The sequence below is a fragment of the Pipistrellus kuhlii genome, unplaced genomic scaffold (genome assembly GCF_014108245.1).
Source record: "Pipistrellus kuhlii isolate mPipKuh1 unplaced genomic scaffold, mPipKuh1.p scaffold_m20_p_7, whole genome shotgun sequence".
Lineage (NCBI taxonomy): Eukaryota > Metazoa > Chordata > Mammalia > Chiroptera > Vespertilionidae > Pipistrellus > Pipistrellus kuhlii.
Genome location: NW_023425573.1, coordinates 72,159,398 through 72,182,983, shown reverse-complemented (window position 1 = coordinate 72,182,983; position 23,586 = coordinate 72,159,398). Strand labels below are relative to the sequence as shown.

The following is a 23,586-nucleotide window of genomic DNA, read 5'->3' as shown; positions in this document are numbered from 1 at the left end:
GGGGCAGCCTCAGGCTGAACCCTTCCTCAGCTCCTGCACTATGTCCACTTATTTATGCCACGTGGCCAACCACTGTAGGGAAACCTGGTTTCATTTTTCCACCAACTGACTGAGACCTGTCCACCCAATAATAACTGCCCAAATCTATTCTTGTTTGCATCTGCAATGATCATTAGAACTGCACAATTTGGATACCAGATTTACATAAAATAGACTTAATTAGGAATCTCAGTGGGAATTTTCACTATAAAAGTTGGCCTTCCCTTTCTCTCAGTGAAAGGCAATTTAGAATGCTTATCAGAATCTGTCTCTCCCGGGCTGCAGCTAATTTTATAGCTAAAAATGCATTTTTTTCTTACTTATAGTCTCAAATTAATTTTGGTTTATATAACTTTAATTAATAAACTAATTTGGAAGATACACTACAGTTGAAGACTTAAATACCCATTGACTCACTTTAAAAAAACAACTAAGGAGAGATCAATAGAAAATTAAACATTAGTCTTTAAAAATATGTGTTTCTTATATTTTTTTCAAAATATAGGGAAAAAAACCCTGAATATCCATTTACAGCTAAAGTGTAAAATAAATTGTGTTGAACACAAATTCTAAAATATTTAAAATAATGAGATAAAACTATATTTGATCATCTAATATCACAGAGGTACACTCATTGGTGCTATCAATTGAGAAAAGCAAGTTACAACAACAAAAATCTTTCTCTTTTATTTACATATTACATGTCAGGCTATAAGCTCTTTTTTAAAAACAAAGAATAATGGATGGAATTAATTGCATTAATCCCTTGCATATTTTATTAATTATACATTCACTGGTTTTACTAATCATGTACAACTTAATATTTAAACATGTATTAAAAGTTTTTATAAAAAACACTGGAGGTATTTGGACAAAAAAGCCAATGTCCTCAGAGCCTTATGGAATAGCTGCCTCACCAAAGGTTTGACACCAGCAGAGACTTGGTGTTATTCTTTGCCTGACTAGAGAAGATAAGCTTAGATACATATTATTTTACAGTACAAATTTATTCAAGGTACTGAGATTTACAAACTAAAATAAATTAAGCTTGAAGAAAGTATGGCTTGCAGTGAGAAAAAAAAAAAAGGAAATTTGGGGTGAAAGCTATTAAATAAATGATTGTTTGGTCTTGATCTGGCATCTAGAGGGGTTCAGGAAATGTGGCTATGCATAAATTAAATAAGAGTTCAGAGATGAAACATAATTTTGAAAGTTATTTGGGGAGGAGCAGGGTGGGCAGAGGAGCCTGGCTAAAGAAATCAAATTCTCCTTGTCTCAGGACCCTTTGCTTTTTATTAACACAATTTGTCCAAGGCAATATGGAAATATACACAATCAAAGGCCAGGGTTACTTTACAGAGTCCATTGTCAGATTGGGGAATAGCTTACAGCTCTTCAAGTATTTGGCCAGTAGGAGACAATAACATGTAGATTAAGATGCCCTGAGCTGTCTGGCAGCAAACAATCATCCTTTTCAGGTTTGGGGAAATGCCATTCCCAACAGTTAGTAACATATATGACTCAACCCTTGTCGAGTCTCCAAGTTCCAACAACCTTTCAATGAAACTCTTGCAATTATGAGTACTTGAATTGGCTTCTAGAAACTATTCTTCTTTTATATTATTTCCCATTGTACTATTTGCTACAAAACAATAAACACATAAGAACATTAAATAATTGTAAACATGTAACTATTTATTAAATGCCTAGGATGTGTAGCTACTGTTCTAAGTGCTAGGGATATATTAGTGACCAATTTTGACAAAGATTATATCTAGACAAATTATACATTTGTCCTATTCTCAAATAGTACTGTAAAGTCATATTATAGATTCTACATTCTATACTTATTAAGAAGAATCTATTTCTAGGGCTAAAAGGGGCCAGAAGTGGTATTAAACTCATTTTTTTTGTTTATAAATGAAAATCAAGGAGCACTGAGTCTCAATATTAAATGTAAATAAAATTATTCTTGAGAATACTATAAAAATGCCCATTCTTGCATGCATTCCACTTATAAATTTAGTGTAGAGCCCAGGATTCATATTTTACAAAGCATCTCTGATAACTTTTTTTTCTAAGGTATTTTGGTACCACCCTTTTAGTAATAGTAGACTACAGAGTGGCTGGAAGGGTGACCCATCACTGCTTAACTGGAAATTGTCCCTATTGCTATTAAATTAAAGGTGTTTGTTTGCCTGTGCACATCAAAGCTTATAAGAAGTAAACAGAGGTTTGCAGAAAAGAAAGTGAAGGTTTAATTAGGAAAATGGTGCAAAGTAAGGAGGCACAGGTGAGCTGATGTTCTAAAATCTGGCTCTTCTCACAGTGAAAGCAGTCCTGCAAGGGCAGTTATTAGTATTGCAGGCCTACCTCAAAAAACAAAAACAAAAAACACAAAAACAAAAAACAAGAAAAACTGGTAATAAATTATCTAACTCTACAATTTAAGGAATTAGAAAAAGAGCAATAAGATAAGCCCAGAGTAAGCAGAAGGAAGGAAATAATAAAGATCAGAGCAGAAATGAATGACATAGAGAACCCCCAAAACACACACACACACACACACACACACACACACACACACACACACATACCAAAAAACAAAAGATCAATAAAACCAAACCAATCGCTGGTTCTTTGAAGGGATAAACAAGATTGATGAACTTCTAGCCAGACTCACTAAGTAACAAAGAAAGAGGACCCAAATAAACAAATCCCACCTTACAAAACTTAATCAGGAAGAATAAAAAAAATCTGAATAGGCCAATAACTATGGAATAAATTAAAGCAAAGATAACAAACAAACAAACAAACAAATCACAACAACTTCCAGCACACAAAAACCCTGGGCCAGACAGCTTCACAGGAGACTTTTATCAAACGTTCAAAGAAGAACTAGGAGGATCCAAGATGGCTGCGCCCAGGTGAACACCTAGCCGCAGCCGCACACAACAATTTCAATAAAATACAACTAAAATATAAAACGGACATTGCCCAGAACTACAGGAAGGTTGACTGACTGGAAATTCTACAGCGAGAAGCAAGGAGAAAACCAGAAGGAGGCGCGGAGGAGCTGGAAAAGCCCAAGGTACGGAGACGCGGCGCGCGGAGAGGACGGAGCCAGAGAGGAGGGAGGCCGAGTGCCTGGCGGGCGTTCCCGAGCGGAAAGGAGAGAAAAGCTCCGACTGTGCTGGGCCCCCAACTTCTCTGAACCCGGTTCTGGGCCAGACCCCGGGGACTCAGGCTCAGCCATAGGGAGCCGGGCTGTAAGGCGGAACCCCAGGGAGAGGAGAAAGGAGGTCCCGGAGGCGCGCATACGGCGCGCAGAGAAGGGACGGTCGGCTGTGCCGCGAGATTGCCCTGACGGGAAGGAGACTGGGGCTCCAGACTGCTCTGAACGCCACCTCCAACTCCACTTCCAACTGAACTGAACCCCAATACCGGGCTCATTGGGGGAGAGCATAGACTGTTTGGCAGCAAGCGAAAATCGAGGGCACCTTTCTCTCAGAGGCGCCGGCAGCAGCGAGCACTGAAGGACCCGCATAGGGCGGAGCTGACGGAAGCCAAAGCTGCAGGCTCCACCCTGAAACCGCGTCCCATCAGTAACTGCGAAATGCGACAACAAAATAGATCACAAACGAAAGAAATGGAGGACAAAAAGCATCTGGATATAGAGTTCAAATCTACGCTTATAAGGTTTTTCAAGAATTTCCTAGAAAAGATGGATAAGGCCTATGAGGATATGAAAAGAGATCAACTAGAATTAATAAGGAGTCAACAAGAAATGATAAGGGATCAACAAGAAATAAAGAATACATTGTCTGAAATAAAAAATATTTTACTGAGTCCTAAAAACAGAAGGGAAGATCGCAAGAATCAAGTCAAAGATTTGGAACATAAAGAACCAGAAGACACTCCTCCACAGAAGCTAGAAGGCAAGAGAATCCAGAAAATTGAAGATAATGTAAGAAACCTCTGGGACAACTTCAAGCGAACCAACATCAGAATTATGGGGGTCCCAGAAGATGAGAGAGAGCAAGATATCAAAAACATACTGAAAGAAATAGTGACAGAAAACTTCCCCTACCTGGTGAAAGAATTAGACTTACAAGTCCAGGAAGCGCACAGAACTCCAAACAAAAGGAATCCAAAGAGGACCACACCGAGACACATCATTATTAAAATTCCAAGAGCAAAAGACAAAGAGAGAATATTAAAAGAAGCAAGAGCAAAGAAGGTAGTAACCTACAAAGGAGCACCTATACGATTGTCAGCTGACTTCTCAAGAGAAACCATGCAGGCCAGAAGGGAATGGCAAGAAATATTCAAGGTGATGAATAGCAAGAACCTACAGCCAAAAATAATCTACCCAGCAAAGCTATCACTCAGAATCGAAGGCCAGATAAAGAGCTTCACTAATAAAAAAAAGCTAAAGGAGTTCATCACCACCAAACCAGAATTATATGAATTGCTGAAGGGGGTTCTTTCAGAAGAGAAAGTAAACAAAGATAAAAATTATGAACAACAAATACATAACTATGAACAAGTGAATCTAAAAACCAAGGAAATTAAAAAAATCTGATGAACAATATTAACTGTTGAATATAATAGAATCAGAGGTATGGAAGGGGAGTGAACTGACGATTCTTGGGGTAAAGGGGAGAGGGGGGCGTGGGAAGAGACTGAACATAAACTGTGCACCTATGGATGAGGACAATGGGGAGAGGGGAAAGGGCAGAGGGCGGGGTGGGAACCTGGTGGAGGAGAGCAATGGTGGGGGTGGGGGGGAAGGAACATTTGTAATAATATGAACAATAAAAACTTATTAAAAATAAATAAATAAATAAATAAATAAAAAGGAAAAAAACAAACAAACAAACAAAGAACTAAAACTTACCCTTCTCAGACTATTCCAAAAAATTAAAAAGGAAGGAACACTTCCAAGCTCTTTCTATGAAGCCAGCACTATCCTAATCCCAAAACCAGATAAAGACAACAAAATGAAAGAGAGTTACAGGCCAATATCCCTCATGAACATAGATGCCAAAATCCTCAACAAAATTCTAGAAAATCAGATTTAGCATTATATTGGAAAAATCATACACCATGACCAAGTAGGATTTATTCCAGGTATATAAGGATGGTACAATATCTACAAATCAATAAACATGATACATTACATACATAAATTGAGAGATAAAAATCACATAATCATATCAATTGATTAAAAAAAAGCATTTGACAAAAATCTAATATATTTTCCTGATAAAAACTCTCAACAAAGTGGAAATACAGGGATCATACCTCAACATAATAAATGCCTTATATGACAAACCCACAGCCAACATCATACTCAATGGTCAAAAACTAAAACCATTTCCCCTAAGAATAGGAACAAGATAGGGATGGCCACTTTCACCACTCCTGTTGAACACAGCACTGGAAATGCTAGCCATAGCAATCAGACAAGAAGAAGAAATAAAAGGCATCCAAATTGGAAAAGAAGAAGTAAAACTATTATTATTCACAGATGACATGATATTGTACATAGAAAACCCTAAAGACACTATAAAAAACTACTAAATTTAATAAATTTAATAAACTACTAAATTTGGCAATGTAGCAAGATACAATAATAACACTCAGAAATCAATGGATTTGTAAAATATATATATTTATTTATTTCAGAGAGAAAGGGAGAGGGAGAGAGAAATAGAAACATCAATGAGAGAGAATCATTGATTGACTGCCTCCTGCATGCCCCCCACTTGGGATTGAGCCCCTAACCAGGCCTTATTCTATTGACCAGAATCGAACCTGGGACTCATCAGTTCACAGGCTGGCACTCTGTCCACTGAGTCAAACCAGCTAGAGTTCTATGGCTTTTTTATACACCAATAATGAACTCACAGAAAGAGAAACAACAAAAATAATCACATTGCACAGAAAAAAAAAATTAAGCTACCCAGGAATAAACTTAACTAAGAAGGTAAAAGACTTATATTTGGAAAACTACAGGACATTGAAAAAAGAGATAGCGGAATACATAAACAAATGGAAGAATATATTGTGTTCATGGATTGCTAGAATCAACATCATTAAAATGTCCATATTGTTTTGGATAGTATTAATACAATCCCCATCAATGCAATCCTCATTAAAATACCGATGGCATATTTCACAGATCTAGAACAAAGTTTCAAAAATTCATATGGAGCCGAAGCCGGTTTGGCTCAGTGGTAGAGCGTCGGTCTGCGGACTGAAAGGTCCCGGGTTCGATTCCGGTCAAGGGCATGTACGTTGGTTGCGGGCACATCCCCGGTAGGGGGTGTGCAGGAGGCAGCTGGTCGATGTTTCTCTCTCATCGACTTTTCTAGCTCTCTATCTCTCTCCCTTTCTCTCTGTAAAAAATCAATAAAATATATTAAAAAAAATTCATATGGAATAAAAACAGACCCCGAATAGCTGCAGCAATCTTGAGAAAGAAGAACAAAGTTGGAGGAATACCAGATATCAAGCAAATCACAAAGCCATTGATTTCAAAATTGTCTGGTATTGGCACAAGAACAGACATATAGACAAATGGAACAGAACAGAGAAACCAGAAATTGACCCAGCCATTATGCTCAATTAATTTAACTAGGAGGCAAGAGCATAAATGGAGTCAAGACAGTCTCTTTAATAAATGGTGTTGTGATAATTGGACAGATACATTTAAAAAAATGAAAATAGACCACCAATTTACACCATACAGAAAAATAAACTCAAAATGGATAAAAAAAAATCTTAAATGTAAGATGGGAAACCATAAAAATCTTAGAAAAATCCATAGGCACCAAAATACCAGACATATGTTGTAGCAATATATTTACCATTACAGGGGCAATGGAAACTAAGGAAAAAATAAACAAATGGGACTACATCAAAATAAAAAGCTTCTGCACAGCAAAAGAAACCATCAACAAAATAATAAGAAAGACTGCTGCATGGGAGGACATATTTTCTAATGTTTTATCTGACAAGGACCTAAATTCCAAAATCTATAGGGAACTCACACATCTTAACAAAAGGAAGATAAACAATCCAATCAAAAAATAAGCAAAGGACTTAGACACTTTTCAAAAATGGACATAAAGAAGGCCAAGAAATACATGAAAATGTGCTCAAACTGACTAATCATCTGAGGGATTCAAATAAAAATGATAATGAGGTAGCATCTCACACCTGTCAGAATGCTTATTATCAACAAATCAACAAATGACAAGTACTGGCAAGGACGCAGAGAAAAAGGAACCTTTGCACATGGCTGGTGAGAATGCAGACTGGTGCAGCCACTGTGGAGAACAGTATGGAGTTTCCTCAAAACATTAAAAATGGAACTCCCATTTGACCCAGTAATTTCACTTTTAGGACTATCTCCCAAGAAATCAGAAACATCAATTAGAAAAGACATATGCACCCCTATTTTCATAGTAATGCAATTTATAATAGCTAAGATTTGGAAACAACCTAAGTGCCCATCAGCATATGAATGGCTTAAAAAGAACAGTGGTACATCTACACAATGGAATACTACACTGCTGTAAAGAAGAAAGAACCCTTACCATTTGCAACAGCATGGATAGACATGGAGAGCATTATACTAATGAAATAAGCTAGTCAGAGAAAGATAAATATCACATGATCTCACTCACTTCTGGAATATATTGAACAACATAAACTGATGAACTAAAACAGATTCAGAGACATAGAAGTATGGAACAGACCATAAAACTTCAGCAGAAAGGCAGGGGAGGTGTAAGATGGGGTAAGAGATCAATGAAAATATTTGTATGCATGCATATAAGCATAACTAATGGACACAGACACTAGGAGGGTGAAGGCATGTGTGTGTGTGGGGGGGAGGGTAGGGGTATCTAGGGAGAGGTCAATGGGGAAAAAGGAGACATATGTAATACTATATGTAATCCTTTAAACAATGAAGAATTTAAAAATAAATAAAATATGGCTCCTCTGTGGCATCTAGATAATAGATTATATAGGGGAAAAGTCATTATTCATGGTAACTAAGGAAGTTGGAGTGTGGGCCCTAATAGTTGGTGAGGGCTAGGGTAGGGAGAAATTGATAATTATATCAGTTCTAATGTCACCTATGGTATTATATGGTCTGGTTTTCTGAGGGTGTAGTTGGCCGGGTCTGCTTTCATGGGTATGGGGCTAAAATACAACTGAGGTTAAGATGTCATCTTTAGTATGACTGAATCTCTGTTCTCCAGGTCCACAGACCTGAGGCTTTGTTCTTAAGATAGCTCTAATGATAACCATAACTGAACGTCTTAAGGGCTTAATGATTAAGGGAGTGAACATTCAGCATGTGCAAAGGTGGAAGGATAAGGTTGAAAGGAGGCAAGTGAGTCATAGTGCCATTAAACTGGACAAGGCTATCTCAAATTAAGGAGAATATTATAATTTAAAAATGAATTTCATGTGCATTTACATGATCTCTATCTACAGGATGGCAAATGGAAAAATTATATTAGAAATTATAACTACTTCCTCATATATTTTATTTGCCCAAAGGTTAGAACCCATTCAGCATAGATCAATTTATTAATCTAGATAGGGGCGTAACCTGGGGAAAGAGTGTTTTGATGAAACTCCAACCTCTTATTTTAACTCTTCCACTAACATATTTTCCCCCCTTTTCTCTCTTTTAGACTCCAAAGAACATACACCATCATTATACTAAATCAGTCTGCAATGTTGTAACTTATATTGGATCTTTTTCTATAGTTCCTGGTTATAGGTAGCCAAACCCTTGGAATTTCCAGAGTTGAGTGTGATAAAGGAGTCTTTTCTTATGTAAATGATATGGCTTTTGGATTCCACCCAAGGGTCCAGGCTTGTTGCCAGAAGAACCAACCTCTTGACTAGAGGTTTGGAGCTTTCAGTCCCACCTCCCATCCACTCTCCAGGGAGAGGAAATGGACTGGAGGTTGAGCTTAATTGTCAATGGTCAATGACTTTGCCAATCCTCACTATGCAATGAAGCTTCCATAAAAACCCAGGAGAATAGCTCTTTGGTCCTTTTCCAGAGAACTTTCACATTGGGGAACCAGAAAGAAAGATTCCACATGCCACCACGCCAGGCCCCAGTCTTCCCAAGGACAGAAGGAGATCCTTTGTTTGTTGATTCATATTCTTTAATATCCATTGTAATATATTAGTAATTTACTGAGAAAACAGAATTTCCTGAGTTATGTGAGCTGTTCAAGCAAATTAATCAAACCCAGAGACAGAGGGCATTCGACTCTCCAACCTGCAGCTGGTTCATCAGTAGCACTGGTAAGAGTGTGGGCTTGCTACTGGCATCTGAAGTTGCAGGGACAGACCTGTAGGACTAAAACCTTCAGTGGTGGAATCTTATGCTATCTTTGGGTAGATTGTCAAAATTGAGTTGAATTCTTAGAATTGGGGCTGGGAATCCTTCATTTGCTACCACTTTCTCCAAGTGACTTTAGTTGATTTTCTGCCTCATGATCCCAGACTCCGGGTAAGTACACAACCAATGTCCCAGGACTTCCCTAAAACTACCAACAATAAGTATCAAACATCGAAGGGACTCTAAATTCTGTATCCTTTCTTCCTTACCACTCCTTCTCACATATCTGATTTTGATGCCAAATTAACCACAGGTCCTGTGATTCATTGAATCCGTTCTCCACTTAGTCATCCCCTTTAATTAATGCGGCTCTTCACTTATAAGGAGCCAAAGTAAATTCTACCTCTGTTTCTCTGACAATAACTATTTACTTCTCATTTGAAATCAGCCAAGTTTTGTTAGCGAGGTAAAAGATTGTTCTCTAATCATGTTGTGGGTAAGAGGTAAGGACTAGTCTGAATAGCAGGGAATGTCAGTGTCCCAGTTTGGCCTCTCAATCCCAGCTGATGTTAAATCTTGGGGAGAAGGGATCTATGACTGCTCCTGAGGGTGTGCGGTTACCTAAGGGTGAGTGGCTATTCTGCGGCTACATGACATTTAAATGTCTTTGTGTGGCTTTCTTTCTCTGTGAGGGAAAAGAAGCAGCATAAACGTTCACCTTCCTAAAGAGAAGTAATCTATATCACTCCATGTCTTTCTTTGCGCATCTTCAAAGATGACCTGCTAGCTTGTCTCATTTACCATCTCTGGGGAGAAAGTTTTATAGGAAGAAATAAAACTAATCTATTGTTAGATTCTTCAAGGGAAACTGGCTTGCAGAAGTTTGGCAGGAGTTTAGTTGGAATATTTTTTAAGCATTTACTTTTTTTAGGAGAAGAATAGCAATAGGATAAATATAGCAAATATAAAACTTCAATGGATAGTCAGTTATGGCAGGGATGTTTGCACACTTTCTAAGAATGAAAAAAAAAATGCAGCATAAAAAGTGTGACACCTTGGGATATAGCTTTTTTGTTGCAAAGCTATCTAATGGGGAAAACTCCATGGGTTGTTTTTAAAGTATCACACAATATAGATTCAGAGAAACACACCTTAGCATCTTAATGTCTTCTAGAGAGAAGGCCTGGTTAGAAATCAGAAAACCCAGAATTGATCATGGGTGGGTTTTGTTTGTTTGTTTTTCTGTATTCAATGTTTCATTCTCCACTTATTAAATCAGGAAAAGAATGATGTCTACCAATTAAATGGTCTGAGCATCAGATCAATGATGTATGAAATGTGCTTAGTAAATTAGGAAAGGCTGAACAAATATGAGGTTGTGTTTTTATTCAGATATAATTTACATAGAGTGAAAGCTACTCTTTTTGAGTGTTGTCACCATGACACATTAATGTATTTATCACCACAATCAAGATCTAGAACATTCCATCATTCCCATAGTTTGGCAGTTGCTCAGTAGTTCTTTCACTGCACAGAACACAGTTGTGGTCATTGTGCTATGGCATTGGTAGTCTATTCTCTTTCTCTGCTGGGTTTATGACAGCATGTACATACATTTGCCTTTAAAAATGTTTGGATCTGCTCTCCTTTTGGTGAGTAAGAGCAAATCTGCTGTAAACATAAGCATACAAGTTATTGTGTGGATATAGATTTCGATTTCTCTTGAGTGACTACTTGGGAGTGGGATTAATGGCTCATAACTGTGTATTTGGCTCATATGAACTCTTTTCCTAAATGGCTGTATAATATTCATTCTGGTCATCTGTGTATGAGAGTTCTAGTTGCCCTGCACATTCACCAGCACTTGGTATTATTGATTTGCTTTTCGTTTTGGCCATTAAAATAGGTGTGCACTAGTGGTTCATTATGATTTTCATTTGAGTTTTCCTAATGACTAATTAAGCTTATGTTCATGGAAAATATATATATGAAGTGTATGAAGTGTCCTTTCAAATCTTTTGCCCATATATTATTACTTTTTAAAACACATTATTTCATTTGAATGTTCATGCTTTCCCATTAGCAGGCTATATCATTCTCCTGTTATAGATGACAGACCTGAGCCTCAGGGTGGTTTGAAGACACTGTACAAAGATGCCCAGGTAATAGGTGTCAGGGCTGGAGTGAAAGGACAGGGCTGTCTGGTTATGAAACTCATATGACAGTCACTGCTGCTGTGCAGTTCCACAAAAGCCATTGCTCCTCTCAGATTTGAAAGTACCAGTATCTAGTGGGCTCCAGGGAAATTATGTCCACTGAGAGCTATCAGTGGAAAGGTTTGAATCAGGTCAATTTGCATCTGTTATTCAATTATATGTCAGAACTAACCATTTTATGTGAGAGTCATATTTACTGAGGAGGTGCAAAATAAGTTCACTGTTTTGAATTAGGAAACCAATCTGCTGGAGAAGCCTCAGACTTTAAGGACATAGAATCGTGGGTTCCTACCTCTTTGGCTTATCCGTGTCTCTACCTTCTTCACTGATGCTAGACACGATTCTCAGGAAATTACTAATTTCCTGAGAATCACTCCAGAGGACACAAGAAGTTTTTCTTACTACAAGCATTTATAAGTTAGTGCAGACTTTCAGTCTACAGGGAAAGGAACCTTAGACTCAACCTTACCGTCTAGGAAATAAGGACTATAAACCAAATATAGTGAGGACTGGAGACCAAAGCTAATGTGTGTGACCTGCTTAGAATAAAGAGTTAGCAAGTGGTAGTCACGTTATAATAATGTTACCTACTGGGTGCAAAAGATTTTGTTAAATGAACTAAGTAATTCTACCAACTCCATGAATTAAATATTCTCTCAACTTTTCAGGTGACAAAATTGACATACTAAGTGATTAAGTGATTATACAGAATAGTCCAAACAGGAAACAAGGATGGGATTCAACCTAGGTCTATTTGATTTGTAAGTCATACTTGTGACCCCTCAGCTTACTGTTTTATTGTAAACTATTTGGAAAATGCCTAAAAACAACCTACTGCTTAATATTCTACTAAGTACAGAGCAGAGAAGGTTGAAGGCAAGACAACAATTTCTCTCTGGAAATTTCATCTGACAATATGCTAAGAAAGAAGAAAAAAAATGCGCTTGTTATGAATACACACACATTAGGTCATAGGTCCCTGACAGGTTGCAGGGCAGCATTCTTCTTCCAGCTGCACTGCCCTGGGGGCGAATGGAAAGGCCAACAGCAGATGTAGGCAGAGGGGTTAGGAAGGCACATGGACACCTCCAGGAGGACAATAGAGTCTGAGGCTTTCCTGTGGTTTCACAGAAAGCAGCTGTGTTTATAAAATCCATACTGTGCATCTGGCCATTTTCATTTTTTAAAAAATTCAATTTACGTTCAATATTATTTTGCATTAGTTTCAGGAGTACAATTTAGTGGTTAGATAATCATATAGTTTACAAAGTGTTCCTCCTGGTACTTTCTGTACCCAATTGGTACCATGCATAGTTTTTACAATATATAACTTTGCTCTCTCTTTTTAAAAAAATGTATTTTTATTGATTTCAGAGAAGAGGGAAAGGGAGGGAGAGAGAGAAACCTCAATGATGAGAGAGAATCATTGATTGGCTGCTGCCTGCACAACCCCCTACTAAGGATTGAGCCCACCACCCTTGCATGTGCCCTGGTTCACAGGTAGACACTCAACCACTGAGCCACGCCAGCTGGGGTATGCCCTTTTTTCTTAAATTAATAATTCAAAACATGGAGAAAAATGTTCTCCATTTTACTGACTGAGAAACAGGCTCAAGAATTTTGCAAAATATCACCTATCTAGTAAGAAATAGATCTTAGAAAAACAGGTTGCTTTTTCCTGCAAAAATTTTGATCTTTTTACCAAACAATTCTTTCCCTAAAGGGAATGCCAGACACTCCCAGCTTTGGGCAGAAAGCACCATAAATGCTATTTCCAGACATCAGCACAGTACACACTGCTGGCTACTCCCTGCCACTGGTCAAGGGAAGAGCAGGGAAATGAAGTGTTTGCTGGGGGGCTCCATGTGAGAGCTGGGGAAGGGGCGGGGAAGTGAGAGTCTGGGAACACTGCATTCTTTTACTCATTCTACAGAGATACACCAAGCTTGAAACTTGGAAGAACTGCAATAGCTACAGGAGGCAAGGTAAACAGAAAACAAAGTGGAAAGGGTTTTATTACATTTAGACTTAATAAGCCATGGCTATCCTATATAATAAAAGCCTGATATGCTAAGTGTTCAGTCGTCTAGCTGGCCATTCAACCAATCAAAGCATAATATGCTAATGATATGCTAAGGCCTCTCAACTGCTTGCTATGATGTGCACTGACCACCAGGGGGCAGACACTCTGGGGTCCAGATGATCAGGACTGAGCGAGAAGGGCCAGACATGGCCTGGAGCCCTCCTGTGGTCCCTCCCTGGCTGGCCAACCTTCCGTGTCCCTCCCTGGCCCCGATTGTGAGTGTGCATCAGTGGCGTCTCTTAGCCTGGCCTGCACCCTCTCACAATCTGGGCTGAGAGACCCCCTCCTTCCCTGAGTGCACAAACTTCATGCACCAGGCCTCTAGTTTGATAGAAAATGCCCTCTCTGAAGAACTGTGTCAAAGTGTGAGATTACTTAAAGCATCTAGTTCCATGCTCTGTCCTGGAGCAAAGATCTTTGTTTGTGTCCATGTATCTTAAAGGTAAATTCAAAGAAACACAACCTGATGTCTTGTGAAGACATTGAACTTATAAATGAAGGCACTGTGGATAGGATATATACTGCTGTGTGTGTGTGTGTGTGTGTGTGTGTGTGAGAGAGAGAGAGTGGGGGGGGCATGTTAGGATTCAAGGTAAATACAAGAAAAATATAGCATGCATATAAGCTCAGGAATAATTAGTTCAGACTTATTGTGGATAGATTTTCTGGTCTGTTGTTATAGGTGACACAGTAGACTATTCTCCCTTGTTCTTACTCAATAAATACAACTATAAACCCTAGAAAAAAAGTCACCAGGCAACCAAGAACTCTTAAAGATGGAAAGTGGAAGCAGACTGGTTAATGACCTAGCACTGAGGGAACCACTTGGCAGCAGGTGACTTACACCCCACAGATCAGAAGCAGTAACCAGGGACCAGCATTTCTTGAGCACTAACTCAACAATGGGAAGGTCTGCAGGGAGGAGTCTTACTCCCCCTGATCCGAGTCTGGCTGGTGACCTACCTCCTTGAGGAGGGTCCCTCGGAAGCCAGGGGAAGCCCTCTCCTTCCTATGGGGCCTGGGGCTCTCCTCCTCCACATCCAGCTAGACACACCGAGGCCTGGCAGCAGCACCTGCCTGGGAAGCGCTGTCTGCCCTTCACCCTGACCCCCTTCCTGCCTAGAGGTCCAAGGACCTGGGCAGCGCAGGGGAGACCTGTCACAACCAGGCTGGCACTTTGTCCCCCAGGCTGGAGGGCCTTGGAGGGCACCGGGTGACTGAGCCAATGGGACCCACACTTTCTTAATCTAATAACTCCCATGCCCAAGTTATTATCAAAACGTATCCTTCATGCCCAAGAGAAGGAAAAATCACAACGTGAATGCAAAAAGAGAATAAATTAATGCCAACAAGGAGATGAATCAGATTTTGGAATTATCTGACAACGATTATTATTTAGATCTTTAAAATATGCAATGTGATTCAAATTCTAGTCAGCTCTACTGCTTTTGGGAATTTATTACCTAGGAATTATCAAAGGTACTAAAACTTTTGTATGGAAATTTGTTCATCACAGCATTGCTTGAAACTGAAAAAAATTAAAATCCTCTAGCTTTTATAAAAACAAGAAAATATATTATGAAATATAAATAAAATATATAATATTTTTAAATCATGTTTTTAAAATATATTTTTCTTTCATGGAAAATGTACCCAATGTAATGTTAAACGGAAAAAAAAAAAACAGGATTTAGAAAAGCACTAAGGAAGTAATTTTAGTTTTAGAAGTACTCTTGGCTATAGTATATAAAAATCTCTAAAAGGAAGTACAATATTTTCATGACACTTATTTCTGGGCAGTAAGGTTCTATATTATCTTAATGCTTTTCTTTAAAATTTACCACATTGTTCAAAGGCGACATAATAAGCAAGAGCAAATTGATGTTGTGTAGGAAAACACATGCTTTAATTAAGGAATCTAAGCCTGCTGACATCTTGATCTTGGACTTCCAGCCTCAAAACTGTAAGAAAATTAATTTCTGTTGTTTCAGCCACAGGATATGACATTTTGTTATGGAATCCCTCACAAACTAATACACTATAAACTTTGAAATAATGTTAACTTCCTCTAGCCTTAATAACTTGTTAATTTGCTTCCTAAATTCACATTTTTATGGGTTAGAAAAAGTACATTTGTCAGTCTTTAAATGGTCTAGAACTGAGGCATTAATTTACACTTTTGATGCTGACCAATCAATTCTATCTTGTATTCCAAATGAGATACAATATCAATAATTTTTTTTTTTTGCTACATTGTAAACTTCTGGCCTAGAATAGTGTATGAGTTTATTGTAGAATAGTAAAACACATTTAAGTGAACGTTAGTTTATACTTGTAGTTTGTTGTTTTTATTAAAGACCATATTGCTATTCCTCTTCCTCCTCTCAAATTTAGGACTATGGATTAAGTGAATATTATAGAAGAATATAATTTCAGAAAAATAATATATTTCAAAAACTTGGTTTTGCTATTTATAGTCAAGAGAAACATAAAATTTCTTTCATAAAAATTAGTTACTCTAAAATACCATATAATTTATTAAAATACGAGAAAATAAATCTTTATTGAGTTCATGTTTTTTGTTTTGTTTTATTTTTTTGTAAGTAACATTTTATTTTCTTCTTTCTCTTACATCTAGAAAAGGCACATTGGCTAATTCAACATGATGGTTCCTGATTAATGTATTTTTATTGATTTCAGAGGGAGAAATATAGAAAAATTAATAATGAGACAGGTATCTCCTACATGCCCCAACTGGAGACTGACCCCACAACCTGGGCATGTGCCCTGACCTGGAATCAAACTGTGACCTTCTAGTTCATAGGTCGATGCTCAACCACTGAACCACACCAGCCTCAGGCTTTGAGTTTTTTTTTTTTTTTTTTTAATATATTTTATTGATTTTTTTACAGAGAGGAGGAGAGAGGGATAGAGAGCTAAAAATGTCGATGAGCCAGAAACATCGACCAGCTGCCTCTTGCACACCCCCTACTGGGGATGTGCCCACAACCAATGTACATGCCCTTGACCGGAATCAAACTTGGGACCTTTTAGTCCGCAGACCCATGCTCTACCACTGAGCCAAACCAGTTTCGGCAGGCTTTGAGTTTTTGAAAAATTTTACTTTTCAAAAATATTTCTCCCCAAATAGTAGATAAAATGATTCTTATTTCTCTATCTTCTTTCCTCTTTGTTTGCATATTTGATATGTCAACCGCTGGTTATTAGAGCCCATTCAGGGCCAACAGGAACCTCCAATTTGGAAATTGGTAATTTTCTCCTGACTTCTGTCTTTCACTTTTATCAGTGAAAAACAGTGTGATTGTGAGACAGCGCATCTGGGAGAGCAGCACAGCTCTAATGCAGCCCCTTTCCAGCTAGACATCTTATCCTGCTCCACTCTGCCAGCTGGCTCTCTGTCACCCTGGTTAGCTCTGCTTCGCTCTGGCCTGCACTGGCCTATTCTGCTCTGCTCTGGGGAGACATCTCTGGTGTTTTCAGCTCAGTGGGAATGTACGGATTCCTCCATGGATACATGGGAAGGGAGTCCGACAATGCTTTCACTGGGAATTTTTACAAAATTCTCCTGACTCTGTCTTTCACTGTAGCTGCTTCGATACCCATTGGAAACGGAAGCCCTCCAGTGATCGCCAGAACAAGCAGAAACTTTATAAATTACCAAGTCAGTCCCCATTATATGAGTGAAAAATCTGGGTCCCAATCAATAAGGAAGTAATTCACCAAGACTGGTCAGAGCTGGAAGTCAGACCTACAGTTCCCAGCTTAAGAGCCTCTCTCACGTTACAGTTAGGTCTTTTTGGTTTGCTTGGTCTACGACTCATGCTTGAGTCTTCCATCTCTGCCTGCCACCCACATAGCTGGCTTCCTGTCTGTCCTGCCTTGGGATTCGTGCTGCTGTCAGACTCCAGGGCAATGTCTGTGAAAGGGAACCCTTTGCTGTAATGGCACAGTTAGACTTGCTTATTTTGTCTGTAGTTCCTCTGTCAGTTATTGCTGAACTGGGACACCCCAGTCTAGTAGTGGGGAGTATACCTTTACACACCCAGGCATGGTGACCACCGACACTGGAAATCTAAAACGTCTAACACTTTCTCCATGTCACAATGCAGGAGGTGTTGTAAGCTGTTTGCATTTTATTATTTGATTTTTTAGGAGATTAAAGAGGGAAATGTCACTTTAAAAAATGGTTACCTCCTTATCTCCACACAAAGCTGCCAGTTTGTTGTTGTTTCCCCCCTCCCCACCCCCCTTAAAAAAAATTCCTTATGGTGACTATTTCACCTCCGTGCAAGTGGAGTTGGGGAAGAAGCTGGTCATTACCGAGTCACCAGAGGAGGTAAAGATGACTCCTGTCTGCCCTACCCCCACTCCTCCAGGCCCCGGCTCCCAGCATCCTTCTTGGCAGTTTACCTTCCAAACATGCGTGCCCTTCATTGCGTGCCTCTTGCATCCACCCTCCCCAAAGAGGCCAGAGTAACTGATACCAAATGTTCAGATAATATGGCAATTCTCCAATGACAGCCTAGCATAAATATTTTATCATCTGTGAGCCAAAAAAAAACAAAACAAAACAAAAAAAACCTCTAAAGATTAGTTCCCCTTTAAACAGTTCCCTGTCTAGCTCCAGCTCATGTCATGCGACTCTATGCCTTGCACGTAACATTCTGACTAACACTGAGCTGCTTTTATTCTTCCCATGTAACACAGAGTGAAAAACATTGCACCTGTTGTTCAGGATTGTTTAAAAATAAAGTGTCTAAAGAACTTGGCACTGTAGCCCTGGCAGGTATGGCTCAGTTGGTTGGAGAATAGCTCCATACACCGAAGCATTGGTTCTTGGTCTGGGCACATACCTGGGTTATGTGTGTTCAGTTCCCGGTTGGGGCATGGGGAAGACAATTAATGGATCTCTCTCTCTCTCTCTCTCTCTCTCTCTCTCTCTCTCTCTCTCTCTCTCTCTGTCTCTTTCTCTCATCTCTATCTTTCTTTTTCCCTCTCTCTAAAATCAATGAAAAATATCTTTGAGTGAGGATTAAAAAACAAAACAAAAAAGAACTTAGTACTTTTTTCAAGAAAAGCACACAATAAAATTAGCTTTTGAAAGTTAATTATGTAGTGTTAATTCTATATGTGTTTTCTTTTTCTTCCCCCTGGATACCCTTTCAACTTCCAAAGCCCGTTCTTTCCTGACTTGTTCACCCAAACTTGCCCCCCACAACATGTCTCACAGTTGCTCTCCTCTTATATAGGGAGAGGCTCCTTTTCATCATGACAGTAGAAAGTTATCCTTCTAAATGTTTAGCTTTTCCACTGTGTGGATTTGTCTTGAGAATAAGAATGAGGACTTAGTCATCCTTGCATTCTTAGAACTTAGCATAATCAATAACAGGTTAGGAATTCAATAATCTATAATAATAAAAGCCTAAGCAACCATCCCAACTGAGCAGACGATTGAACAGGCTGTGTGGGGTCACTAGGCTGGCAGGGGTTTAGTGAGGGGCGACCAAATGACCGAACAGCAGACTGCATGGGTGACCAGGCTGGCAGGGGAGGCAGTTGGGGGTGATCAGGCTGGCAGGGAGAGCTGTAAGGAACAACCAGACCAGCGGGGTGTGTGTGTGTGTGTGTGTGTGTGTGTGTGTGTGTAGTTAGGAGTGATTAGGAAGGCAGGCAGACAGGTAAGCAATTAGGAGCCAGTGGTCCCAGATCCCAGATCCGGCCTAAACCGGCAGTTCGACATCCCTGAGGGGTCCCTGATTGGAGAGGGTGCAAGCTGGTCTGAGGGGACTGTCCCCCCTCCCCATACACAAATTTCATGCACTAGGCCTCTTGTATTTTATATAAGATACAAGACTACTAAAGAAGAGATGCCTCGAGCATCCAATGCCCAGAAGAACAATTAAAAAAATATTGCAAAATCTATTCACTTATTCCATACATGCTGATCACTGTGGAGCTAATACTCATTTAAAAGAGTGGCTCTTCTGAAGCAGTGCCCAGCTCAGGGTGCTGTGGCGTAGTAGCTGCTGCCTCACATTCTCAGGTGTGGGTATTTTAAATCAGAGAGTCGGGAACACATAAATGCAAAATCCCACTGAAAAAAATGTCTGCTGCTTGAAGCTGGTAATGGAAAGAGTCAAAGACATACAGAGTAATTTTAAAAAAAGAAAATAATGAAGGAATAAAATGTGAGTTTTTTTTCTTTTTTTAATTTCAAGTAATGGAATAACTCTGGTTTAATCTCTGAAATATACTTAAAAGCCATAAATTGCATATTTCTGACCCAGTCTTATCTGATTGCCTGACTTGCTACTCCAGTAAATTGGATATTGGTTAATTGCACAGTTTATCAATCTGCAAACTGCATTGAAGTCCAGATGCGCTTTAAAATGCAATCACCGTATATAAACACTGTTGCAGTTTTCATTTCAATTTTTGATCACATCACAGTAATACAATATTTTCTTTTTACATCTCACTATAGATCATGCCCTGACATTATTTTTCTAAACTTGTTTACCAAATGCTTCTTTCATGCAATATTTCTTAAAACATGTGCATTTTGCTAAAGCAGGAACTCTGAGTGCTTTTGAGTAGGTGCCATCCATCCTAATCAGCCAAGGTCAATGGAATATAAGGCACGTAGAATGACATTCTGTAAGGTTGACCTTTAAAATGTTATTTCCCAACGTAAACTTAGTAATCAAGATCTTTAAATGCCCACTTTTCCTTTCTCCTACCATAAAGCGATACAGATGACTTTTGCTGTAACAAAATAAAATGGCAGGGCGTCTCTTAGAAAATATAGGTTGTCATCTTATACATTTTGGTGGCATTTTAAACATTTTTAATGCTATTGTTTTGTTTGTTTTTAAATAACAATGCGATGAGTGATATATACATGAGCATGCAATGCTGTTTCAATTAAATTTATCTTTAATCATTGTAAAAACCTAAAGAATACTTGTATTAAGAAATATATATTTTTAAAGAGTATAAAAACAAAATTCACCCAGATGAATTTTCATTCCCTTCTCTTTGTGTACATATGTATTTTTACATATCAGTGTTTCTTTTAAGACTTCTTTTATTGTTTAAGGAAATTTTAGTTTTTTGTTGTCTATGTTACTAACATTTACAATCTCTCAAAATAAAGGAAAGTGGACCCTTATACACATCGTTTGCTATTATAAGATATCCACAGCCAACTACAGAGTAAGCCCCTTCATTCCTTAATGGGTAACAATGTTACTTAGAAATAAAATACATTTGCCCAGTGTAATTCTTCCAAGGCTGTTTGACCTTATTTGTTTCTGTGCCTTCACAGTATAGTTGAAAATTTAACTCAGAAAATAAGTATCAGCATTCCATACGGAAGGCATAATAAATGTAATCCCTCAGTTAACAGGTATTATCTTCTTCCAGTTAGTACACTAGCGACTGCTTAGGAAAAAGAATGAAAACGAAAGCTCCAGTCTTCTGAGCTCTCTCAGACACCTCCAAACAGCCACTCAGCGATTAATCTCCCATCCCAAAATTTAACTTATAGCCTCAGTGTTTCTTGGGGTCTTATTTGTTTCCTATGGTTGCTATGGCAAATTGCCACCTACTTAATGACTTACAATAGCAGGCATTTATTTGCTCATATTTCTGGAGACAAGAAGTCTGAAATCAACACGTTGTTGTAGAGACTCCACCCCATGCTTCTCTCCTGGCTTCTGGTTGCTGCTGATATTCACTTTACACAGGGTGTCCTCACAAAATGTACACACACGTTAACAGCTGATAGCTCAACATTGCAAATGAAACGTAGTCTAATAAACACTGCCTTTATAATTATTTAAAGTGTGTGCTTACATTTTTGGGGACACCCTCTATTTCTCTAACCGATATAAGCGTATAAGTTAAAGTAATGTAAAAAGACAAGAGGAAGGGAGAGCAAAGAGAAGGTTTGTCATAGGTCGTCATACAGACTCCTGGGTAGAGTCTGGGACGCTCATGGGGAGTGTCCAACAGAAGAGCACTGTGGGAAGCTTGTTGTAGAACTGTGCCTGGGAATGTCCTCTGGTGCACTGACACTGGGACTTATGTCCCCTCAAAGGCAATAAGTGCAATTTGAGATTCCTGTTAATGTATCAATTTGTAGCATTATCTTTAAAATGTTCTGCATTTTGGACCTCTAGCTGTATCGATATTTCCTTGTTTCCCACTACACATAATTTATCTGAGTATCATATTAGCCCTCAGCCATAATCCATATTCCATTCTTTTAAGTCTATTATTAGGAAAATAACAATAGCCCAAACCGGTTTGGCTCAATGGATAGAGCGTTGGCATGAGGACTCAAGGGTCCCGGGTTCGATTCCAGTCAGGGGCATGTACCATGGTTGCGGGCACATCCCTGGTGAAGGGTGTGCAGGAGGCAGCTGATCGATGATTCTCTCTGATCGATGTTTCTGACTCTCTGTCCCTCTTCCTCTCTGTAAAAAAAAAATCAATAAAATATATTTAGAAAGAAAAAAAAGGAAAATAACAATAAAAGTATACTATAGTGATTTAGTAAATATTAGATATTTTTATTGTGTAAAAGGCAATTATGGTGTACTCCCTAAATTATGTGTTTTTTCCCCACTCTCCTGCTAGCATATAAAATTACTTTGGCAAAAAAATTGTCAAAAATGTAAAGTAAAAAACTTCTGCACAGCAAAGAAAATTAAAAAAATTAAAAGATAAGCCATAAAAGGGAAGGAAATATTCATAAACCATATTATCTTGTAGGGGACTAATATAAAAAATAAGTAAAGAACTTATACATGTAAATAGCAAAAAAAAATAATAATCCAATTTAAAAGTGGCAAAAGACCTACTAGACATTTTTTTCCACAAAAGACATACATATGGTATATGAAAAGGTGTTCAACATCACTAACCTCCAGGGAAATTAAGCCACAATGAGTGATCACTTCCCATATGTTAGTGAGGAACAAGAGATAAATATAGGTTAGGATGTAGAAAAAACAAACCCTGGCCGAGACCGGTTTGGCTCAATGGATAGAGCGTCGGCTTGGGGACTGAAGGGACCCGGGTTCGATTCGGGTCAAGGGCATGTACCTTGGTTGCGGGCATATCCCCAGTAGGGGGTGTGCAAGAGGCAGCTGATCGATGACTCTCTCTCATCAATGTTTCTAGCTCTCTATCTCTCTCCCTTCCTCTCTGTACAAAATCAATAAAAATATATAAAAAAAGAAAAAAAAAAGAAAAAACAAACCCTGTATTGTGGGTGGGACAGTAAATTGGTATAGCCCCTGTGGAAACCAGTATGGTGATTCCTCAAAATTTTTTTTAAAAAGAACAACTATATATTTCAGCAACTCCATTCTTGAGTGTTTATTTTTAAAAAGTGAAATCACTAACTCAAAAAGATATATGCACCCATGTTCATTGCAGTATTATTTACAATAGTTAAGATATGGAAACAACTTAAGTATTCATCAATAAGTGAATGGAGCCCTAGGTGGTTTGGCTCAGTGGATAGAGTGTTGGTCTGCGGACTGAAGGTTCCTGGGTTCGATTCTGGTCAGGGGCATGTGCCTTGGTTGCAGGCACATCCCCAGTGGGAGGTGTGCAGGAGGCAGCTGATAGGTGTTTCTCTCTCATCAATGTTTCTGACTCTGTTTTTCTCCCTTCCTCTCTGTTAAAAATCAATAAAATATATTTTTTAAAAAAGAAGTGAATGGATAAAAATAAATATATATATATATATATATATATATATATATATGTTATTTTATATATATATCTGTCATATAATAACACTGTTCTTTTATTTGAATATATATATA

At 38.5% G+C, this 23,586-nt stretch overlaps 1 long non-coding RNA gene across 1 annotated transcript; it reads left to right on the top strand.

Annotated features, from left to right (window-relative positions):
- Positions 1–2,053: 2,053 nt before the first annotated feature.
- LOC118709311 lies at positions 2,054–21,622 on the top strand. Its single transcript, XR_004984897.1, has 3 exons — positions 2,054–2,064; positions 11,109–11,115; positions 21,493–21,622. It is a non-coding gene; the product is annotated as an uncharacterized LOC118709311 (long non-coding RNA).
- Positions 21,623–23,586: the final 1,964 nt, after the last annotated feature.